The sequence below is a fragment of the Accipiter gentilis genome, chromosome 6 (genome assembly GCF_929443795.1).
Source record: "Accipiter gentilis chromosome 6, bAccGen1.1, whole genome shotgun sequence".
In the NCBI taxonomy this organism is placed as follows: Eukaryota; Metazoa; Chordata; class Aves; order Accipitriformes; family Accipitridae; genus Astur; species Astur gentilis.
In genome coordinates, this window is record NC_064885.1 from 7,039,268 (window position 1) to 7,045,267 (window position 6,000).

Genomic DNA, 6,000 nt, shown 5'->3' on the forward strand with positions numbered 1-6,000 from the left:
CCAGGGCCGTATCATCAGGTCTTGAGCGAGGCACGTCGTGAAACGGGTGAAGCCTGAGCCCCGGGGCCAAAGTCTGGGAGAACAGTAAACAGGGGAGGGAGGAGCGGTACCTTCTGCAGAGCTCCCTCTTCTTGTTTGCTTTCCATCAATCATTTATTTTTACGGCGGCCTTTCGAAACGGGAACGCGGCATTTAATGCTTTCTCTGGGCTCGCTGAGATGCTGCTGGGTTTGCTACAGGGAGGGAAACAGCCTAAATTGAAAATAGAGGAGGGACCTTTGTTAGAGAGGTGATGGGAGAGGTGAGACCTAGGGCGGAGAGAACCTGAGGGTGTGAAGACGGCTGAAATCTGCACCCACCAAAAATGGCCTCTATGAAACTATGAATTCACTGTAGACAAGCTACAAAATCCAGACCTCCTTTCTCCCGGCTCTAACCACCGGATAATATCCCCCTCAACTATAAAACAGATGTTAAATTAAAAATGCAGTGCAGAGAAGAATAAAATGCACGAAAGACATCATCTACTGAAGCTCTGCCCCTTTATGCGAAAAACCTGAGGCACAAAAAGAAACCATCTCTTTTTTTTTTTCTTCCTAAAACCAAAATTGCACCACCAGAGGCAAATAATGAACCCATCTTCCTGCAATAGTACTTCTGAATCAATAAAAGAGACGAGCCATCGATACGTCAATTTTCCAGACTGCAATGGAGAGAGAGGGAACAGAAATGGCAAAATCAGAACTCGCTCAGCCCATCCTGCATCCAACACCCCCCGCAGGGCTTCTCCGTGATTTCCAAATACACGCACATAAATAGAGGATTTACAGTGAATGCTAAATGCCGTTTGACCTATAGCCACAGAAACCTGCCGAATTCTGTAGGTGCATTCCCTAATATTAGCTTCTGCGCAGTCTTTCGCATTCAATTCTACAGGAATATTCTATTTCTTTCTTTCCTAAAGAAAAAACGAGACTTCCTCTGCCAGAAACTCCCCAGCCAACATGCTGCTGACGCTTGTAAAACGAAATAAGAAACTCTCTTCACTCGTGTGGCCAGCAAGAAGCTTTCGCCCTTAGATCAGAGCTTTTGATTCCAAATACTTGGGGTTCCTTTGGGCAGAAATCCCTGCCTTGCTCTGCAGACAGCCTCTGACTAACCCAAGACGGATGGAAAGCAGTTGGTTTGGGGTAGGTTGTTAGTTGTTTGGGGGTTTTTTTGTGGACACATCCACAGCCCATTGCACAGACTCGCTGAGAGCCAGCAAGGACGACAGTAGCAAACCATCAGGGACCCAGATCTGCAACGTGCCACCTCAAATCGGCCGTGCCCATATGAACGTCGTCCCCATGCCGGCCTGGGGCGAAAGGCAGCTCTCTCCTCCCCGCCGCCCCCGGCAGCAGCAATACTCAGTCCCATTTATCGGCACCGAGTCCCAGTGGCATGCCCTGTGCAAGGACGTGAGAAACTCATCCTGCTTTGCCTAAAATGCATTTATATACGTATATAATGCACATACGTACGCCGGAAGAGGCTCTGCAGTGAATCATAGAAACATAGAATCGTTTAGGTTGGAAAAGGCTTTTAAGATCATCGAGTCCAACCATCAACCCAACACCACCATGCCCATTAAACCATGTCTTGAAGTGCCACATCTACACATTTTTTGAACACCTCCAGGGATGGTGACTCCACCACTTCCCTGGGCAGCCCGTTCCAATGCCTGACAACCCTTTCAGCAGAGAAATTTTTTGTAATATCCAGTCTAAACCTCCCCTGGCTCAACTTGAGGCCATTTCCTCTCATCCTATCACTAGTTACTTGATAGAAGATAGAAGTGGCGATGGCACCAAACCTGTCAGACTTCAAGGAGCATCTCGACGATGCGCTTAGTCATATGGTTTAGTTTTAGGTAGGCCTGCCAGGAGCAGGGAGTTGGACTCGATGATCCTTTTGGGTCCCTTCCAGCTTGAGGTATACTATGATTCTATATACACATACGTATTTTTATATACAAGAATTTCTGCCCCGGTCATTGGTTTTGGTGGAGTGCCCTTGGCTGGCTGCCAGGCGCCCACCCAGCTGCTCTCTCACACCCCTCCCCAACAGGACTGGGAAGAATATAAGATGCAAAAAAACCCCTCATGGGTCAAGATAAAGACAGGAGATGCCCTACGGCCACCAAGCCACCGCTCCGGCGGCTGGAGGAGTGCCCACCCATGGCACAGGGGGACTCAGCTCCTCCGCTACCTGCATTGCCCCACAATTTGAATTTCCAAAATTGTCTGACAAGTGCCTTTTACCAGCACATCATCGATGCAAACCGGCCAGGACGCAAGCAAGGCAGTGCTATTTCTCCCCCAGTGACTAAGAAAATGTGACTATGTGATCAACCCTCATGAATGCATTTGGGGAAGCCTGCCAGTGTCTGCATTTGATTTCTTGCCTAAACTCCAGCCAGCTTAATGCAACATCAGCTTGGAAGCCATAAAACACGAGACAAACAATGTAAATCAATGCGACCAGCAAAATTTAACAGGAAACAGGCTGTGCTCTTTCTTTTCTGGGTCAGAGAGCAGCTGGCCGGTGCAGCGACAATTACCTCCGAAAGTCCTTGCACCCATTTGCTCATTTGCAAGCAGGGAAAATGGAGCCGAAAGCTGATTCCGTGTCATGTGGGGTTTGGTATAAATCAACTGTATATGGCTTAAAATTGGACAAAAGACAGAAAAGTCACAAAAAGAGACAAATGAAATACTATTAAACTAAAAGACTGGAGAAAAACCAAGTAGCAGGATGAAACCGATATCTGGAGATGTTGGGATTTACTGCTTATCTAAGGACTGGCAGAAAGGGCAGCGGCGTGCATCGCGCAGCAGTAAACGTCTGTACCGTGGAGCTACAAATAACTGCACTTAACATCTCTTTGGGGTATTTTAAGGCAGACAACAAGGCTGGCAGAAAGCTCAGCGTCACTTCTCCCTCCGGCAGATACATTCTCACCCCAGCCACGGTCAGTGCTACGCTGAAGGGTCTCAGCCGCGCTCACCGGCGGTGCCCAGTGCATCGCTCCCACGGGGCTGCAAATGATAGCAGAGATAAAGCCGAAACACGGCGGTGGGAAGGCTGGGAACCAAGTGCCGAGCTTGCAGGAGGACACGACTTAAGACAGCCATCGGGGTCTGCTCACAAACCGCCCAGCTGCTGTAATCCCTCTCACAGGCTAATCAAAGTCCACTAAAATCCATTTCCATTCATTCCCCCCCCTTATAGAGCTGCTGCAAAACCCCGGCAGCAGCGCCCGCTCAGTGCTGCGTGTGCCCGTAGGATAACTCCGTGATAACGCTGCTAACACCGTCACATCTCCAAAACCGCAAACCCAAATGGGGTTTCACCAAACCCAGCCACTGCCCCGTGTCTGACCCACCTCATGGAAGAGCATCCCGCTCACCCCCGACCCGAGATACGCAACCCCCAACTCACAGCGCTGCTGAATTTCACCTTTTTAGACTTAAATAGATGATTCTGGTCCCCATCAGCAGTGCTGAGTGGCAGCAAGTGCCAGCTCCGGGCAGACCCCGACCTTCCCACCGCAGCCACTGACTGCCGAAGGGATCACCAATATTTGAAGCAAGGCTCGGCCCGGAGCTGGAGCCTGATTTTAGGCAGATGGGGAGGATCTCTGCAAGTCGAGAGGCGGCTGAGGACACACATCGGGTCTTTGGTGATCTCTTCCCACCAGCTGCTATTTCTTCCCCACCCGCTTTTATAGGAGCCTGATAGCTCCCATTGGCTCGAGGCACGCTTATTTTAGTGACTACTATGACCCATTTAAATTGCGTTAAATAATTTCTCAGTTCATTGTCCTGCAGAGATTAGTTACGTATAAGCATATTTTAATGATTAACTATTGAGCTCTGCTGAGGCCCCGGCAAAAAACGCAGAATCCCCAGCCTCCCTCCGTCTCTCCCTCCTCTCCCGCCAGCTCCCTGCTTCATCCCCACTCTCCCAGTATTGATGGTTTTCCTCGGAGCCTCTGCTCCTGGCCTGATCCAACCAGCTCCGCTGGCACTGGAGGGAAGGTTCCAGCTCCCGGAGCTGCAGAACAGCTGGGAAAAAGGCTGCAAAAAGCTCAAAACCCAGAGTCCAAAGAGGAAGAAGCAACATTTGGAGGTTTAAGCATGAAGAAGCAGCGTTTGTAAAGTCAGTCATAGGTTTTTGGGGTGAATCGCAGGCTTTCTCGGTTTTTGGGCACTAGAGATGAGCTGGAGCCCGTGGTCGGACCTCGCTCTCCGTTGCCCCGATGGAACCCAGCGAGATGCTGCGGGCGGTGAAGTGACCTGGGACAGAAGGCAGAGTTAGTGCAAAACCTGCCCCGCACGGGGCTGATGCCAGCTGCGGTCCTTGCCCCGGGCATTTCTTCCCCAACACACGGCTGCGGGACCGGGGCTCCAGCAGCATCCCATCTCATCCCACCAAACCTAGTGGTTTCCAAGCTGGGACAGCAACGATCCCGCTGCGGGCACTTGGCACGGATGGGGCAACCCCAGTGCTGTGCAGGGATGAGTTACGCATGGATGCCCTCCAGCTTTTTGGAGCACGAGGAGCATTTTAGGGCCAATTCCCAGAGTGACACCCGTGGCATTCAAGACACCTTCTCCAGTTGCTTCAGCCTCTGGGGTCTTGCCCGAAGCGGTGACACACGGGCAGGGGGGTCCCGTCCCACTCGGAGCAGCCCCACAGGACTGGGAAAGAGGCAACTTCCCGCTGAACCCACGCCTGGGGGCAGGACGTCGCACAGGAAAAGGGAAAATGTTTAAATTGGCCTGAAGCAACCCGTTTCCACCCCCGGCCCGTTCAGGGATGCTGCGGTGTGGGCAGCTGAGAGCAGCAGCATTTGGGGGGTTTTATGGGTTTTGGTGGGTGATGCAGGAGCAAACCTGCTGGGAGGAAGCAGTTGGATCCTGTTAGGTTTTGAGTGGGTGTTTTTGGCGCTTTCTTTTCCTTCCCTCCCGGCCGCTGCACCCCGAGGAAGCCTTCGTGCTGCCTTGCCGCGGTGTTTTCTAAGAAAATTGACAAAAAACACAAAAGGGGAAAAAAAGCCCCAAACCACCAAACCTTTGCAGATGAATTTGAAGAGTATAAAAAAAAAAACCAAACGTGTCTTGAAATGATATGCAGCAGATTGAAATTTCATGCTGCAGCCGGTGAGGCTGGGAAGGGGCTGGACTAGACCCGGCCTGGGATGGGGGAACGGGGCTCAGCCAAGCACCCGGGAAGGCAAGTCCCGTTGCGGTGGCACCAACCGCTTTCCCCGTGGGACGAGGGACACCAGGTGCCCAATGCATCAGGATGAGGACTGGGATGCCACTTGCAGAGGCATCAAGGTGCTCGTCCTGCACATTTCCCCCAAACCCCACCTGCTTTCTGCCCACCCGCGGCATTTCAGAGCTCACCACGTGTTGCCGTGTATCGCTGTCCTGTCCTGGGGCAGTCAGATAACTGAACGCATCTAGTTAACAAAAAAAAAAATAGCAATTTGACTCAGGCGACAAGGCCTTTCAGCCCAGTGGAAGAGCAGATGCTTGAACCACAGCTGCCGATAAAAGACCCCGGGTTCATCCCGGCTGATACCCTCCCTCCTTGAGAGGCAGCACACGGAGCAAAAAACTTGAGGGTCCTTTTAGACCTGGCAAAAATATCTCTAGTCCAACAGAGCACATTTTTTAAAGCCTCTAGAATGTCTCCAGGGGTTCGCTTTCACTATATATATAAATATATGCATATCTAAAGTATGGGAAGAGCTGGGAGAGCAACCCCCACATGCTCACCACTGAGCTGGATAATTTCAACAGCTCAGACTTTCTATTTTTGGATGCCTTTTTCTTGACGGCGTCTGGTCTGTAACAAAAGGGATTTGCTCCCCGAACCGACACCCTGCGACAGAGGAGCCCAGCCGCCCCGAGGCAGCCGCCAGTTTTGGTGCTGAGGAGCGAAGGG

At 51.4% G+C, this 6,000-nt stretch overlaps 1 protein-coding gene across 2 annotated transcripts in view; it reads right to left on the reverse strand.

Moving 5' to 3' along the window:
- Nucleotides 1-3,773, reverse strand: part of TPST1 (tyrosylprotein sulfotransferase 1) — a 44,952-nt gene extending 41,179 nt beyond the window's left edge. For both annotated transcript variants that reach the window (XM_049802809.1, XM_049802800.1), the window contains exon 1: nucleotides 3,502-3,773. The gene's annotated coding sequence lies outside the window, so the exon portion shown is untranslated. The remainder of the gene's footprint in view (nucleotides 1-3,501) is intronic.
- Nucleotides 3,774-6,000: the final 2,227 nt, after the last annotated feature.